This window comes from Pseudophryne corroboree, chromosome 2, assembly GCF_028390025.1.
Source record: "Pseudophryne corroboree isolate aPseCor3 chromosome 2, aPseCor3.hap2, whole genome shotgun sequence".
Lineage (NCBI taxonomy): Eukaryota > Metazoa > Chordata > Amphibia > Anura > Myobatrachidae > Pseudophryne > Pseudophryne corroboree.
In genome coordinates, this window is record NC_086445.1 from 447,145,032 (window position 1) to 447,163,623 (window position 18,592).

Below are 18,592 nucleotides of genomic sequence, written 5' to 3' on the forward strand. Positions count from 1 at the left end.
ATTGCATGTGACTCATACCTACTCTCCCGGAAGCTGCGGGAGGCTCCCGTTTTTTGGGGTAGCCCCCCGCACCCCCAGAAGAGTGGGCAGGTCTCCCGCATCCTGCTCGCACCCTAGTGATGCAAGCAGGATGGAGAGATAACCTCCCACATTCGCGGGTCCGTCGGGTGGAGAAGGGGTTAAAATTACGCAAATCGCATCATTTTAGCCCCGCCCCTTCCAGCGGACCCGCGAATTGCGGCATTTCCCGATGTGGGGGGCGGGGCTTAGTGATGTCACAGTCCGCCCCCGCCCCCCGAAGACACCTGCAGCGTCTCTCCCGGAGAGGAGACTTACAATGTAGGTAAGTATGATGTGACTGTGTGAGCCATATTACCTCTGTGTTAGTCACACTATACCTTGTCTGTTTATTCCACAGATTACTGTATTCGTCTGGCTATATTATCGTACTGTGTAAGTCCACTTGTTTACATTGTGCAATGTCTAACAAAAAGGGCAGCAAATCAGCAGAAGCCCCTGCAGCATGCAGAGTGTGCTCCGTGGGTTTGACAGAGGAAGCATTACATGATGGTCTCTGCACCGTTTTTCATACACCTCCTAGTCAGTCCACAGCTCCTGCAGTAAATGCTTCCCACCATGGGAAGCATTTACTGCAATGCTGGGTACTCTGGCGAAACGCCTAGCGCCCTCTAGGGAGAGTGGAGTTTTCATTCCAAAGTCTTCCAACTCCTGGTGGACAGATGGGGTCTACCAGACATGGACCTCTTGGCATCTCGACACAATCACAAGGTTCCAGTCTACGGATCACGAACCAGGGATCGTGGATGCATTGGCAGTTCTGTGGAACTTTCAGCTGCCTTACATATTCCCTCTGGTGTCACTCCTGCCCAGGTTACTTCGTAAGTTCAAGGAATGCTGATACTTATAGCTCCAGCGTGGCCCAGATGGCACTGGTTCTCAGACCTAAAGGGTCTCTCGTCAGAGCATCCCCTTCTACTTCCTCAGCGACAAGACCTCCTCGTGCAGGGCCCTTGCCTCTACCCGGACCTGGCCAGACTGGCTTTGACGGCGTTGCTCTTGAAGCATCACTCCTAAAGTCGAAAGGGTTCTCTGAGGCTGTTATTCAGACTATGCTGAAGGCCCGCAAACCAGCCTCTGCCAAGATTTATTACAGAATGTGGCATTCCTACTTTACCTGGTGTGCTGATAGGAATAATGATGCCTATAGATTCAGAACGTCCAGACTTCTGGCTTTTCTGCAAAGAGGCTTGGATTTAGGTCTTATTCTTGCCTCCCTCAAGGTTCACATTTCTGCCTTGTCGGTGTGGTTTCAATGCAAGATTGCCTCTATACCTGATGTTCACACGTTCATTCAGGGTATTTTACGTATTCAGCCTCCCTATGTCCACCCAGTGGCTCCATGGGATCTGTCTGTTGTTCTGAAAGCCCTTCGAGAGTGTTCCTTTGAACCTCTTGAGCCAGTGGACCTTAAATGACCCACAGCCAAGGTCCTGTTCTTGCTGGCTATTGCCTCTGCAAGAAGGGTCTTGGACTTTAGCGCTTTGTCCTGTCATCTGCCATTTCTGATTTCTCTAGCATCCATAAGGGATATTGGGGAATCTAGTAAGATGTGGTATAGACGGGGTCCAAAGAAGCCAGTGCTGGCTCCTCCCCTCTATGTCCCCTCTCACAGGCAGTTTAGATAAAAGTGCCCTCAGGAGAGGATGCACATCTCTGCAGTTACAGAGAGTTTTCTTCAATTTTTTTTAAAACTTTTATTATTTTCGGTATGCTGTCTGTTCAACAGCATACCTGCACCGTGGTAGTTGGGGGGTGGTTACCAGCCTTACGAGGTGTAGAGCTTCTTCCAAACTCCAGGACCACCGTCCTGAGGGGTTGTCGTTCAGCGGGGCACTGCGCCTTGGCTGTCACGACTGCAGCATGCCGCACACCCCTAACACTGCCTGAAGGTGACATCGGTGGTGAGTACAAACCGGGGACCCCACTAGGGGTGTCCCCTAGTTCAAAGTGCGGCTGACCACGGGTGCGGCATACGGGACCCTCCGGGGGGGATCCCGCTAAGATCCCCGTATAAAACTGGCACAAAAGGGCTTGACTAGCACTTGTGTGATGTTTTAAGCTTAAAAGGAGACTTTTGCAAGTATAAAATATGTATGTAACTCCGGCGCCATTGGACGGGGCGGAGCTACCTCAGAGTGGGACCTGAGGTGTTTTGGCACCTTACACTGCTTACTGCAGCCATATACAGCACACACAGCGCTTCCTGACTCCTCAGCCACGCTGGATATCTGGTACAGGGCAGTGGCGTAACTAGGGGTCCACAGCCACTGCAGTTGCTTGGAAGCGCGCAGGGCTGCGGGTCGCCCTAGCCGCCACTGATTTCTGCTGGGAAGGACACGGAGGGCACAGCGCGCGCCTCTCCTGTGTGTCCCTCTTGGGTCTCCGGCGGCAGCGGCGTGTCTGTTAAATGAAGTGCCCGTTCGAGAGCTCTGATTGACTCACGAACCAGCACTTCATTTAACAGGCACGCCGCTGCCGCTGGAGACGCAGGAGGGACACACAGGAGAGGTGCGCGCTGTGCCCTCCGTGTCCTCCTTCTAAAAACGCACAGCAGCGAGGGAGCCGAGGGGGGGGGGGGGGGGTTGGGTGTACTTGGCACTGGGGGAACATATTTAGCACTGGGAGGGGGGGGCATATTTGGCACCGGGAGAGCATATTTGGCACCGGGAGAGCATATCTGGCACTGGGAGAGCATATCTGGCACTGAGGTAGCATATTTGGCACTGGGGGGGATATTTGGCACTGGGGAAGCATATTTGGCACTTGGGGGGCATATTTGGCACAGGGGGCATATTTGGCAATGGGGGTATATGTGGTGCTGGCACTGGGGGGGCATATTTGGCACTGGGGGCATATGTGTGCCTGGCACTGTGGAGGAATATCTGTCACTGGGGGCATAAGTGGCACTGGGAGCACAGCCTAGCAACAAGTATTACCCCCTGGTTACAAGCACAACACCCAGCTCATGAAATCCCTGGCAACAAGCATTACCCCCTAGCAATGAGCATGACACCCAGTGCATGAAACCCCTGGCAACGAATATTACCCCTTGGTAACAAGCTTGAAACCCAGCACATGATACCTCTGGCAACAAGCATAACACCTACCGCATGAAACCCCTGGCAACGAGCATGACACCCTGAGCATGAAAACCCCTGGCACCGTGCATGGAACCAAGAGCATGAAACCCCTGGCAACAAGCAGGTAATTTAAAAGTAATTAGAAGTCTTACTGTAGAACTTAATGTGTAATGGGCATTGCGGTGTGTGGCATAATGTATCACGGACATTGCGGTGTGGGTCATAATGTGTCACAGGCATTACGGTGTGGCATATTATATCACGGGCATTGTGGTATGTGATATAATGTCTCAGGGGCATTGCAGTGTGTGGCATAATGTATAAGGGGCATTGCAGTGTGTGGCATAGGGTATAACGGGCATTGCGGTATGTGTCACAGGCATTACGGTGTGTGGAATACTATATCACGGACATTGTGGTATGTGGTATAATGTCTCAGGGTCATTGCAGTGTGTGGCATAATGTATCACAGACATTGCAGTGTGTGGCATAATGTATCACGGACATTGCAGTGTGTAGCATAATGTATAACGGGCATTGTGATTTCTGTCATAATGTGTCACAGGCATTACGGTGTGTGGCATAATGTGTCGGGGGCATTATGGTGTGTGGCATATTGTGTCATAGGCATTATCGTGGATGGCATAATGTCTAAGGGCCATTGCAGTATGTGGCATAATGTACAGTATACTGGGCATTACTATAAGGAGGAAAAATGACATATAATGTAAGGGGCATGAATCAGGATTATTTTTTTCCTGTGGTGGCCAACGTCTGGGCGTGCAGGTTACAAAACTGGGGTATAAGGTAGTCTTTTCCTGCAATGCCACGGCCCTTTATGCAAGGCCACGCCCATTTCAGCAAGGCTACGCCCCTCCTTGGATATCAAGGACGCCTCTCTCCATATTCCGCTTTGGTCGCCTCATCAGGCGTACCTGTGGTTTGCCCTACTGGACAATCACTTCCAATTCCAAGCACTACCCTTCAGCCTGTCCACAGCCCCGAGGGTATTCACAAAGGTGATGGCATAGATGATGTTCCAACTCTGGGTCCAGGGGGTCAATGTAGTCCCTTCCAGAGGACAAGGCGACAAAACTTCAGGAGATGGTCCGCATGGTGCTCCGACCTACTTGAGTGTCCGTCCATCTTTGCATAAGATTGTTGGGTAAAATGGTTCGCAAACAAACAAATATAGGGGGTCATTCTGAGTTGATCGTAGCTGTGCTAAATTTAGCACAGCTACGATCGTAAACTCAGACATGCGGGGGGACACCCAGCACAGGGCTAGCCCGCCCCGCATGTCTGTGCCGGCCTCCCCGCACAAATACAAAAGCATCGCACAGCGGCGATGCCTTTGTATTTCAGTAGTAACTCCCGGCCAGCGCAGCTCCTGCGGCTGGCCGGGAGTTACTCGTCGCTCCCGCTGGCCGCAGCGGCTGCGTGACATGTGACATGTCACGCAGCCACCGCGGCCCATCCCAACGGTCTGGCCACGCCTGCGTTGGCCGGACTGCTCCCCCTAAACGGCGGCTTAACACCGCTGTTCAGCCCCCTCCCGCCCAGCGACCGACTGTCTCAGAGGCGATCGCTGGGCGCCGACGACTGCCATGCGCCAGCACACTGCGGCGCCGTCGCATGCGCAGTTCCGACCCGATCGCTGCGACAAACTGCAGCGAGCGATCGGGTCGGAATGACCCCCATTGTCAGATGGCAAAAAAAGGAGATTGCCTTTTTGGAGCACTTTTTTAGTTTGAATGATATTATATTGATATGATTAGTTCTATTAAAACATAACTTTTAATATTCTCATTAAAATATAGGGGTATAAATATATTAAATAAATGTCAATGTCAAATACCCCAAAATTGATGTAAACATTTCTTATACATACAACTGTCTTTGTGGTGAGTTTTATAAGTGTGAAATTATAAAACTCACCACAAAGATGCACCCATCTACACCCCATCGTACTAGATTCCCCAATATCCCCTATGGACTACGAGAAAAGGATTTACCGGTAGGTATTAAAATCCTATTTTTCCACTTTTCCAGGGTGGTTCTCCGAACCCGGCCCAGTTATTTACCTAAGGTGGTGTCATAATTTCACCTTACCCAAGAGATTGTAGTCCCGGCCTTTATCTCTATGAATTTGTTGGCTAAAGATCGTTCTTTAGATGTGGTTACGGCTCCCCGCTTCTATGTGGCCTCTTTTAGATAGTCTGATGCCCTCTTTGTCCTGTTTGGATTTTACAAACGTGGCTGGCCTGCAAATAGGCAAACCTTGGTCAGATGGATTCGCATGGTGAGTGCACATGCTTTTGCGCAGGCTGGACTCCCAGCTTCTGCTGCGATTAAGGCCCATTCTACTCGGTCTGTTGGACCTTCTTGTACGGCCCGCCGTGGCGTGTCCCCAGAACAATTGTGCAAGGCGGCTACATGGTCCTCAGTAAACACATTTCTTAGGTTCTATGCCTTTCATACATCGCCTCCCGGGAGGCTTCCTTTGGACGCCGGATTCTCATATCTGCTAAGGTGTGTCTTGTAGAGTTGGATCTTGATCCGAGGCACCAACAGGCTAAAGCTTTGACTGTTCCCAGGATGCACTGCACCGCCTCTATATCCCCGTCTCCAGGCACCGGAGCTCAGTTTGGAAGTTGGTGCCTGGCAGCTAACAGGGAGGGCTGCGCTAGGCAGCCCCGAAAAGAGCTTTTCTGAAGAAAGAAGACTGCAAGGGCCGCACCCATGAGTCTGAAGTGGTCATTAACCAGACCTGGATGAATCGTAGAAGTCGGCCCCCCACCCTGGGATCCCCCAGGCAGAGGCCTGTACCGTCATGCAACAGGCTTCTCATGAGAAGCAAGCTGATGAGCAGCCCAGGAACGTTAGGCCTTGGGCTTAGTGGTTGTTGGGAGCACAAGACAATCTCGGGTATGTCTGACCTTCGCTTTCCCTTAAGGCCGAAAGCAGGGAAAAGTGGTACCTTTTGTCTTCTGTGCAGGAGTAGCATTTGGGAGAAAGGCAGTCATAGTAAACGCAGATTCAGACCCAATTTTTAATTAGGTCTTCCCCAAATAAGATGTCCCCAGTAAAAGGGGAATACCTCCTAGGACTTTTGGAGTCCAGGTCCACCATCCACGACCTCAACCACATAATACGGCGAGCCAGGACAGACGTATTCGACGCCTTGGAAGCCAACACACCCGCCTCAGGGATCGCCTCCTGGTGAAGAAAAAGGTGGTGGTGGTTTTGTGAGACAGGGAATATCTGGCATTGTCAGATATATCCTCGGGCAGCTCTTCCTCTAATGCCTGATTAAGTCATGAATCTATTATGCAGCCCCAAGAGGACGCAATCGTGGTCTAAGTACAACACCCGTAAGGGAGTAACAGACTTCAGGCATCTCTCCACACGCTTACCTGTCGGTTCCTACAGTGAGGGGACAGTGGTGAGAGGCAGAGTGGACGACACCCAATGGGTGACACATGAGTTCACTAGCAGTGAATTACCTACTCGTTATATAACTCTGCAGGAGGAGAATATCAAGCTAATGCCCGTTGTAGACAGGGGGAATGTCTTCCCTGGACTAGACCAGGAGTCTTGTCTGATGTACACTTAATGGTCAGATTGTGGTTAGAGAGTTTTAACTACCCTCTGACGTGTGAACATATCCGTTTGCTTAACCACAGTAGGGGAATCCTCTTATCAAGGATTTGTAGGATTTGTTACCCAGTAACCACAAGGGCAGTGGTATCATTTAGCAATGGAAAATCCTTGTTAGGAACACCTAATATAGGGACTGACAGGTAAGCATGATCCCCCTCTCTTCAGATAAAATATCAGAGAGATTATTGGATAGGGTGGAGGAAGCAGCCCGCTCAGATGACCCAGAGACACAGAGAGGATTTTGCCTGACCAAGGAATGAGTCATACGCTACAATCCGTGAAGCAAAATTTTCCCACCCAAAGCGGAGTAACCATGGGTACATCAGAGACTGTAATGTTACAGTTGGTCCCATAGGGGGCATAAAGCATTCAACTGGAGAACCCAGTAGGTTTGAGAACGCAGCCCAGGTTGGCTCCTGATTGATTACAGGAGCTGCGGACTGACTGGGAGATGTATGAGACATAGCACACAGACCATCACACAAAACTTCCCCCTCAGGTAAATCCATTGCGCATGCTCTGCTCCCCAGATTTACTGCCCTACATGTTAAACATTATACACAAATGCAACAGAGAGAGGTTTAGTATGATGAAGCCAGACAGAGTACAATACCTGCAAATAAATCCTTTAGCATGTGACTGAGTACCCAGTACACAACACCTGCGAATAAATCCGGTATTATGGGACTGAGTACACAGTAGAATACACGTAATAGGTAAATACTGTGACGTACTATATATGGACCCAGATGCACCTAGTCCCTAGGGTACAATATACAGTGATAGATATATCTGTAAAACACCGCAGTGAAATCACATAGCAGGTACACGCACATATATATATATATATATATTATATATATATATATATATACACATACACTCACACTGCTGCGGCACTCAGAAATAGAAAAGTCAATAGGCAGGTCTCCTGGGCAACGTTTCAATGTTCTCACATTTCCGTCAGGATATATATATATATATATATATATATAAAATGCACGGTCTGAGACCGGATGTATATATCAGAATGCTCGTACAATATATTCTGGCACAGGTACACTTGTTCTTAACTAACGCTGTCTTATTATCGACATGTAGAGAATACTTAAGTGTACAGGCGGGTTTACAAAGGAGACCTTGCCCTGTAGTCCCGGAGACCAGTTGCATCTGATTTAGAAAATGGCGCCCAGCGTCTCAGTCAGGGAGTAAGAGAGCGTGTGAGGCAGCTCCAGGGCAGGAACACCAGCAGTAGATGGCGCCCGAAGCTGGGGGAAGGGCTACAGGTCAAGCGCATTTTCCCCTATGCTGGTCCTTACCACCGGGTACTATGGAGCCTTATTAAAGTGGATATTTTACTATCCGACCTGTGCTCCCATGCCCTGGTGGATATAGTGGGGTCCCTGCTCAGTCACAGTGTGCACCACAGTGTCGCAGCTCGTCTCCTTAAACTGCGTCCAGAACGTGATTTAATGGCGGGTCCCGCCTGGGGGACCCTCTTACCTCCTCCCTTAGTAGCAGCCACGCGATCCAGGAGAGCGTCTGCGGTGGTGTGCCTAGGAACCGGAGTGCCTCCGCCACAAGTACCCGGGAACAGAGCCAGCGGGAGTATGTGACCCCGCTGGGGAGGTGATGGTGCCGCAGCACAGTGTCACACTGACATATGAAGTGCTGCAGCCCTTTAAGTCTTCTAAAAAGCTTTTTCAGGGCAGCCTAGCGCAGCCCCCCTGTTAAGTGACCTGCTTCATGAAGGCACCAACTCTAAAACTGAGCTCACAGTGCCTGGAGGCGGGGTTACAGAGGAGGCCCCGCAGTGCATTCTGGGACAGTATAAAGCTTTAGCCTGTTGGTGCCTCTGGATCAAGATCCATCTCTACACCCCGATGTATTCTCTGTGGAACACAGTGAAACCCGGTGCAGAAATATAAGTTTTGGATGGACATCGCTTAAGGCAGTACTGATGGTGTAATTATTAGTATGACCCAAACTGTGTGGAGTTTGTATATTCTCCCAGTGCTTGCGTGGATTTCCTCTGGGTACTCCAGTTTCCTTCCACACTGGTAGGTTAATTGGCTCCTGACAAAAAAATTAACCCTAGTGTGTTTAGGGCAGACTAGATGGGCCAAGTGGTTCTTATGTGCTGTCCAATTCTGTGTGTCTATGTTTAAAATAATTGTCTATGGGGGGTCATTCAGAGTTGATCGCTCGTTGCAGATTTTCGCAACGGAGCGATTAAGGCTAAAATGCGTATGCGCATGGTACGCAGTGCGCATGCGCTAAGTATTTTAGCACAAAACTTAGATTTACTCACATCCGAACAAGGAATTTTCATCGTTGTAGTGATCGGAGTGTGATTGACAGGAAGTGGGTGTTTCTGGGCGGAAACTGGCCGTTTTCTGGGAGTGTGCGGAAAAACACAGGCGTGTCAGGGAAAAATGCGGGAGTGTCTGGAGAAACGGGGGAGTGGCTGGCCGAACGCAGGGCGTGTTTGTGATGTCAAACCAGGAACGAAACGGCCTGAGCTGATCGCAATCTGTGAGTAGGTCAGGAGCTACTCAGAAACTGCTAAGAATTTTCTATTCGCAAATCTGCTAATCTTTCGTTCGCTATTCTGCTAAACTAAGATACACTCCCAGAGGGCGGCGCCCTAGCGTGTGCAATGCTGCTAAAAGCAGCTAGCGAGCGAACAACTCGGAATGACCCCCCATATGTGCACCTTAATGGTCTATTATGGCGGTTTAAAAATACTTGGCTTCAATCACTATACCTCCAGATCCTTTCCAGGCTTAGCTACTGCACATACAGTCTTACTGGGGAAGGATCTGAATTTCCCTCTTGTAACTTCCCATAGGAAAAACTCAAATGATTTGAATCTTCAAATTTAACTGTCCCGGCAGTGAACTATGGCCCTCATTCCGAGTTGTTCGCTCGCTAGCTGCTTTTAGCAGCATTGCAAACGCTAGGCCGCCGCCCTCTGGGAGTGTATCTTAGCTTAGCAAAATAGCGAACAAAAGATTAGCAGAACTGCTACTAAATAATTTCTTGCAGTTTCTGAGTAGCTCCTGACCTACTCACAGATTGCGATCACCTCAGTCCGTTTAGTTCCTGGTTTGACGTCACAAACACACCCTGCGTTCGGCCAGCCACTCCCCCGTTTCTCCAGCCACTCCTGCGTTTTTCCCTGGCACGCCTGCGTTTTTTAGCACACTCCCTGAAAACGTCCAGTTTCCGCCCAGAAACACCCACTTCCTGTCAATCACACTATGATCACTCGAGCGATGAAAAAACGTTGCTCGAGCTTGTGAAAATCTACAAAGTTTTGTGTGAAAGTACTTCGCGCATGCACGCTGCGTACCATGCGCATTTTAGCCGTTTTTTTACTTAATCGCTGCACTGCGAAAATCGTCAGCGAGCGAACAACTCGGAATGACCACCTATGTGCACTGCAGTACTGTAGTAAATAACAAAGCTATATGTGATAAATCTAACATCTAACTTTATAGCAAAAATAATTAGGCCTGATAATTAATTTCACCATAATCCTATGACTCAGAGGGAACTACCATTGGTGCAGCAGGTGCATTGTACCGGGGCCCCCGTGAGTACTAAGGGGCCCACTGCTGCTCAGACCACCAATGAGTTATTTCCGGCCCCCCCACCCCAGAACAGTTTGAGTAATGTTAGATGAATGGCCCCAGTGCAGAGAGCAGGGTGGGCCCCACTGTCTAAGGGACCTGTCCCTTACCTTAGGGAGGCAGGACTGACCTTAGGTGGCCGGACTCTTCAGTCCAGCACACACACACACACACACACACACACACACACACACACACACACACACACACACACCAGCGTTGATGATCACAGCCACATACTGCCTCTAACAGACAGCTGTAAAAAAAATTCTGATTCAATGCTGTCTGTCAATTAATGGCAGCTCACAACTGGTGTAACTGGCACTGTTTGCTGTGTTCCTGCTCTCACCAAGGTACATGTCCCCTGTTCTCGGCACTGCACAGAACATTGTGCTTGGACCCCTTTCACCCACTGCCTCCTCCTGTCACCCACTGCCATGCAGCATATTGTGTTCTTGGGTTGGGGTGGAGGAGGGGGGCCCAATTATATTTTTGCACCTGGGCCAACCACTCACAAGTTCCGTCACTGCAGGGACTATTGGGTTTTTCTTTTTTGCAAGATTTGTGGCCAGCATTCATGGTTGGAAAATCAGGACACCCCGTAATCGGTATAAATCATGCCAAAATCTACAAACCAACTGTGGGCAAAGTCACTGGCCATTACTGATAAGCTATCAGCTTCTGAAAATCAGGGCTGTTCATTCACCTTTACAGAGACCCTGATGTTACATGCATTATGGGGTACAAAAGTGAGACAATATGGTTGTAGATCCAGGGATAGGTTTTGTTTATTGCAAATCATTCACTATTTTATATATACAAAAACCAGGATTTTAATTCCTACCGGTAAATCCTTTTCTCCTAGTCCGTAGAGGATGCTGGGGTCCACTTCAGTACCATGGGGTATAGACGGTTCCGCAGGAGCCATGGGCACTTTAAGACTTTTCAAGGGTGTGAATTGGCTCCTCCCTCTATGCCCCTCTTCCAGACCTCAGTATAGGAACTGTGCCCAGGGAGACGGACATTTCGAGGAAAGGATTTACTTTTAATTTTACGGTGAGATTCATACCAGCTCACACATCAACCATGCCGCACAACATGGCATTCAACATAACACATGCCAACGGCATAAACAAACGCAGCAACATGCTGAAAATAATCGTAACACAACACTTGTGTAACTACAAAACTAATAACTGCAGGTAAAGTACGCACTGGGTCGGGTGCCCAGCATCCTCTACGGACTAGGAGAAAAGGATTTACTGGTAGGTATTAAAATCCTGTTTTCTCATACGTCCTAGAGGATGCTGGGGTCCACTTCAGTACCATGGGGTTAGACCAAAGCTCCAGTACGGGCGGGAGAGTGCGGATGACCCTGCAGCACTGATTGACAAAACTTGAGGTCCTCATCGGCCAAGGTGTCAAACTTGTAAAACTTTGCAAACGTGTTTGCCCCTGACCAAGTAGCTGCTCGGCAGAGTTGTAATGCAGAGACCCCCCAGGCAGCTGCCCAGGATGAGCCCACCTTCCTAGTAGAATGAGCATTTACCGACTTCGGTATCGGCAATCCTGCCATGGAATGAGCATGTCGAATCGTCCCTCTGATCCAGCGCGCAATTGTCTGCTTACAAGCAGGACACCCAATCTTGTTGGGAGCATACAGGACAAACAAAGCCTGTTTTCCTTATCCGAGCCGTTCTTGCGACATAAACTTTCAAAGCTCTAACCACATCAAGAGACTTTGATGCAGTGAAGGTGCAAGTAGCTACTGGCACCACAATAGGTTGCTTTATATGGAAAGATGAAACCACCTTTGGAAGAAATTGTTGGCGAGTTCTCAACTCTGCCCTATCTTCATGGAAGATCAGGTAAGGGCTCTTGTGAGACAAAGCCCCCAACTCAGACACCCGCCTCGCGGATGCCAAGGCCAATAGCATGACCACTTTCCGAATGAGAAACTTCAACTATCTCCTGTAGAGGTTCAAACCAATCCGATTGAAGGAATTGCAACACCACATTAAAGTCCCATGGTGCCATCGGAGGCACCAATGGGGCAGTACGGATGGTGTAATGGTTAGCATTACTGCCTCACAGCACTGAGGTCATGGGTTCAATTCCCACCATGGCCCTAACTGTGGGGAGTTTGTATATTCTCCCCGTACTTGCGTGGGTTTCCTCCGGGTACTCCGGTTTCCTCCCACAATCCAAAAATATACTGGTAGGTTAATTGGCTCCCAACAAAATTAACCCTAGCATGAATGTGTGTGCGTGTACATGTGATAGGGAATATAGATTGTAAGCTCCACTGGGGCAGGGACTGATGTGAATGACCGAATATTCTCTGTAAAGCGCTGCGGAATATGTGTGCGCTATATAAATAACTGGTAATAAATAAATAAATAAATAAATAAATGGAGATTGGATGTCCAGCACCCCTTTCACAAACGTCTGAACTTCTGGAAGGGCGGCCAATTGTTTTTGAAAGAAAACTGATAAAGCCGAAATCTGGACCTTGTTTGAACCCAATCTTAGGCCCGCATCCACACCCGCCTGCAGAAAATGGAGAAAACGTCCCAAGTGAAACTCTTCCGTAGGAGCTTTCTTGGATTCACACCAAGACACATATTTTCTCCAAATACGGTGGTAATGTCTAGACGTTACTCCTTTCCTGGCTTGAATAAGGGTGGGGATGACTTCTTTGGGAATACCCTTTCGGGCTAGGACCTGGCGCTCAACAGCCATGCCATCAAACGTAGCCGCGGTAAGTCTTGATATACGCACGGCCCCTGCTGCAGCAGGTCCCTGCGAAGAGGAAGAGGCCGAGGATCTTCTATGAGCAACGCCTGAAGATCTGGATACCAAGCCCTCCTTAGCCAGTCTGGGACAATGAGGATCGCTCGAACCCTTGTTCTTCTTATGAGCTTGAGAACTTTTGGTATCAGCGGAAGTGGAGGGAAGGCATACACCGACTGAAACACCCACTGTGACACCAGTGCATCCACTGCTATTGCTTGAGGGTCTCTCGACCAGGAACAATATCTCTGAAGCTTCTTGTTGAGACGAGATGCCATCATGTCTACTTGAGGAACTCCCCAAAGACTTGCCACCTCTGCGAAGACTTCTTGGTGGAGGCCCCACTCTCCTGGATGGAGATTGTGTCTGCTGAGGAAGTCTGCTTCCCAGTTGTCCACTCCCGGAATGAAAATTGCCGACAGAGCTCTTGCATGTCTTTCTGCCCAGAGGAGGATCTTTGTCACCTCTGCCATTGCCGCTCTGCTTTTCGTTCCATCCTGACGGTTTATGTACGCGACTACTGTTACATTGTCCGACTGGATCTGCACGGGCTGATCTTGAAGAAGATGCACCGCTTGTAGAAGGCCGTTGTAAATGGCTCTCAATTCCAGAATCTTCCTTGGAAGCCTTTTCCCTGTGTGACTGCTCCCCAGCCTTGGAGACTTGCATCCGTGGTTACTAGGACCCAGTCCTGAATCCCGAACCTGCGTCCCTCTAATAGGTGAGAACTGTTTAGCCACCACAGGAGTGAAATCCTGGTTTTGGAGGACAGGATTATCTTCCGGTGCATGTGTAGGTGGGATCCGGACCACTTGTCCAACAGGTCCCACTGGAATACTCTGGCATGGAATCGGCCAAACTGTATGGTCTCGTAGGCCGCTACCATCTTTACCAACAACCGAATGCATTGATGGACTGACACTCTTGTTGGTTTCAAAATTAGTTTTACCATTCTCTGGATTTCCAGAGCCTTTTCTACTGGAAGAAATACCCTCTGTACTTCTGTGTCCAGTATCATCCCCAAAAAGGACAATCTTGTCGTCGGTTCCAACTGTGACTTTGGAAAATTCATGATCCAACCGTGTTGTTGGAGTACTGACAGGGAGAGTGCAATATTTTGCCCCAACCGTTCCCTGGATCTCGCTTTTATCAGGATATCATCCAGGTAAGGAATTATATTGACTCCTTGTTGCCGAAGAAGTACCATCATCTCTGCCATCACCTTGGTGAATACCCTCGGTGCCGTGGAGAGACGTGGCAACGTCTGGAACTGGTAATAGCAATCTTTTACTGTGAATCTCAGATAAGCTTGATGAGGAGGATAAATGGGAACATGTAAGTAAGCATCTTTTATGTCTACTGACACCATGATGTCCCCTTCCTCCAGACTGGAAATCACTGCCCTCAGAGATTCCATTTTGAACTTGAACCTTTTCAGGTAGAGATTCAGAGATTTCAGGTTTAAAATTGGTCTGACTGAGCCGTCCGGCTTCGGAACTACGAAGAGACTTTAATAAAAACCTTCTCCCTATTGTGACAGGGGTACCAGGACAATGACTTGATCCTGACATAATTTTTGAATTGCAGCCTTTACGACTTCTCTGTCTGGAAGAGAAGCTGGCAAGGTCGATTTGAAAAATCGGCATGGGGGGGGGGGGGGGGGGGAAGTCCTGAAACTCCAGCTTGTATCAATGGGACACTATTTGCAAGACCCATGGGTCCAGGCCAGATTGAGCCCAGATCTGACTGAAAAGTTTCAGACGTGCTCCCACCCGAGCGGACTCCCGCAAGGGAGCCCCAGCATCATGCTGCAGATTTGGCAGAAGCAGGGGTTGATTTCTGCTCCTGCGATCCTGGAGACGCTGCAGACTTTTTTCCTCTTCCCCTCCCTCTACCTGCAAAGAAGGGGGAACCTTTGGCCTGTTTGTATTTGTTGGGCCGAAAGGACTGCATCTGAGAGTGATGTGTCTTTTTTGCCGGTGCAGGAGCATAAGGCAAGAATGTCGACTTACCTGCGGTAGCCTCATAGACTAACGCATCCAGCCCATCTCCAAACAAGGCCTCATCTTCATACGGAAGAGCCTCCATATTTCTTTGGGAATCTGCGTCAGCATTTCACTGGCGAATCCACAGCGCCCTCCGAGCTGAGACTGCCATGGTAGCGGCTTTTGAACCCAGTTATCTGACCATTTTTCGATAGCACTACTCACCCATGCGCAAGCAATAGTGGGCCTGAGCAGCGTACCATTGCCCACATAAATAGATTTTAACGTAGTCTCCAACTTGCGGTCTGCCGGCTCCTTTAGTGAAGCCGTCCCAGGTGCAGGGAGAATCACCTTTTTAATTAACCATGACAGGTCACTGCCTAAAACTAGAGATGAGCGCCTGAAATTTTTCGGGTTTTGTGTTTTGGTTTTGGGTTCGGTTCCGCGGCCGTGTTTTGGGTTCGAACGCGTTTTGGCAAAACCTCACCGAATTTTTTTTGTCGGATTCGGGTGTGTTTTGGATTCGGGTGTTTTTTTTCAAAAAACACTAAAAAACAGCTTAAATCATAGAATTTGGGGGTCATTTTGATCCCAAAGTATTATTAACCTCAAAAACCATAATTTACACTCATTTTCAGTCTATTCTGAATACCTCACACCTCACAATATTATTTTTAGTCCTAAAATTTGCACCGAGGTCGCTGTGTGAGTAAGATAAGCGACCCTAGTGGCCGACACAAACACCGGGCCCATCTAGGAGTGGCACTGCAGTGTCACGCAGGATGTCCCTTCCAAAAAACCCTCCCCAAACAGCACATGACGCAAAGAAAAAAAGAGGCGCAATGAGGTAGCTGTGTGAGTAAGATTAGCGACCCTAGTGGCCGACACAAACACCGGGCCCATCTAGGAGTGGCACTGCAGTGTCACGCAGGATGGCCCTTCCAAAAAACCCTCCCCAAACAGCACATGACGCAAAGAAAAAAAGAGGCGCAATGAGGTAGCTGTGTGAGTAAGATTAGCGACCCTAGTGGCCGACACAAACACCGGGCCCATCTAGGAGTGGCACTGCAGTGTCACGCAGGATGTCCCTCCCCAAACAGCACATGACGCAAAGAAAAAAAGAGGCGCAATGAGGTAGCTGACTGTGTGAGTAAGATTAGCGACCCTAGTGGCCGACACAAACACCGGGCCCATCTAGGAGTGGCACTGCAGTGTCACGCAGGATGTCCCTTCCAAAAAACCCTCCCCAATCAGCACATGATGCAAAGAAAAAGAAAAGAAAAAAGAGGTGCAAGATGGAATTGTCCTTGGGCCCTCCCACCCACCCTTATGTTGTATAAACAAAACAGGACATGCACACTTTAACCAACCCATCATTTCAGTGACAGGGTCTGCCACACGACTGTGACTGATATGACGGGTTGGTTTGGACCCCCCCCAAAAAAGAAGCAATTAATCTCTCCTTGCACAAACTGGCTCTACAGAGGCAAGATGTCCACCTCATCTTCACCCTCCGATATATCACCGTGTACATCCCCCTCCTCACAGATTATCAATTCGTCCCCACTGGAATCCACCATCTCAGCTCCCTGTGTACTTTGTGGAGGCAATTGCTGCTGGTCAATGTCTCCGCGGAGGAATTGATTATAATTCATTTTAATGAACATCATCTTCTCCACATTTTCTGGATGTAACCTCGTACGCCGATTGCTGACAAGGTGAGCGGCGGCACTAAACACTCTTTCGGAGTACACACTTGTGGGAGGGCAACTTAGGTAGAATAAAGCCAGTTTGTGCAAGGGCCTCCAAATTGCCTCTTTTTCCTGCCAGTATAAGTACGGACTGTGTGACGTGCCTACTTGGATGCGGTCACTCATATAATCCTCCACCATTCTATCAATGTTGAGAGAATCATATGCAGTGACAGTAGACGACATGTCCGTAATCGTTGTCAGGTCCTTCAGTCCGGACCAGATGTCAGCATCAGCAGTCGCTCCAGACTGCCCTGCATCACCGCCAGCGGGTGGGCTCGGAATTCTGAGCCTTTTCCTCGCACCCCCAGTTGCGGGAGAATGTGAAGGAGGAGATGTTGACAGGTCGCGTTCCGTTTGACTTGACAATTTTGTCACCAGCAGGTCTTTCAACCCCAGCAGACTTGTGTCTGCCGGAAAGAGAGATCCAAGGTAGGCTTTAAATCTAGGATCGAGCACGGTGGCCAAAATGTAGTGCTCTGATTTCAACAGATTGACCACCCGTGAATCCTTGTTAAGCGAATTAAGGGCTGCATCCACAAGTCCCACATGCCTAGCGGAATCGCTCCCTTTTAGCTCCTTCTTCAATGCCTCCAGCTTCTTCTGCAAAAGCCTGATGAGGGGAATGACCTGACTCAGGCTGGCAGTGTCTGAACTGACTTCACGTGTGGCAAGTTCAAAGGGCATCAGAACCTTGCACAACGTTGAAATCATTCTCCACTGCACTTGAGACAGGTGCATTCCACCTCCTATATCGTGCTCAATTGTATAGGCTTGAATGGCCTTTTGCTGCTCCTCCAACCTCTGAAGCATATAGAGGGTTGAATTCCACCTCGTTACCACTTCTTGCTTCAGATGATGGCAGGGCAGGTTCAGTAGTTTTTGGTGGTGCTCCAGTCTTCTGTACGTGGTGCCTGTACGCCGAAAGTGTCCCGCAATTCTTCTGGCCACCGACAGCATCTCTTGCACGCCCCTGTCGTTTTTTAAAAAATTCTGCACCACCAAATTCAAGGTATGTGCAAAACATGGGACGTGCTGGAATTTGCCCATATTTAATGCACACACAATATTGCTGGCGTTGTCCGATGCCACAAATCCACAGGAGAGTCCAATTGGGGTAAGCCATTCCGCGATGATCTTCCTCAGTTGCCGTAAGAGGTTTTCAGCTGTGTGCGTATTCTGGAAAGCGGTGATACAAAGCGTAGCCTGCCTAGGAAAGAGTTGGCGTTTGCGAGATGCTGCTACTGGTGCCGCCGCTGCTGTTCTTGCGGCGGGAGTCCATACATCTACCCAGTGGGCTGTCACAGTCATATAGTCCTGACCCTGCCCTGCTCCACTTGTCCACATGTCCGTGGTTAAGTGGACATTGGGTACAACTGCATTTTTTAGGACACTGGTGAGTCTTTTTCTGACGTCCGTGTACATTCTCGGTATCGCCTGCCTAGAGAAGTGGAACCTAGATGGTATTTGGTAACGGGGGCACACTGCCTCAATAAATTGTCTAGTTCCCTGTGAACTAACGGCGGATACCGGACGCACGTCTAACACCAACATAGTTGTCAAGGCCTCAGTTATCCGCTTTGCAGTAGGATGACTGCTGTGAT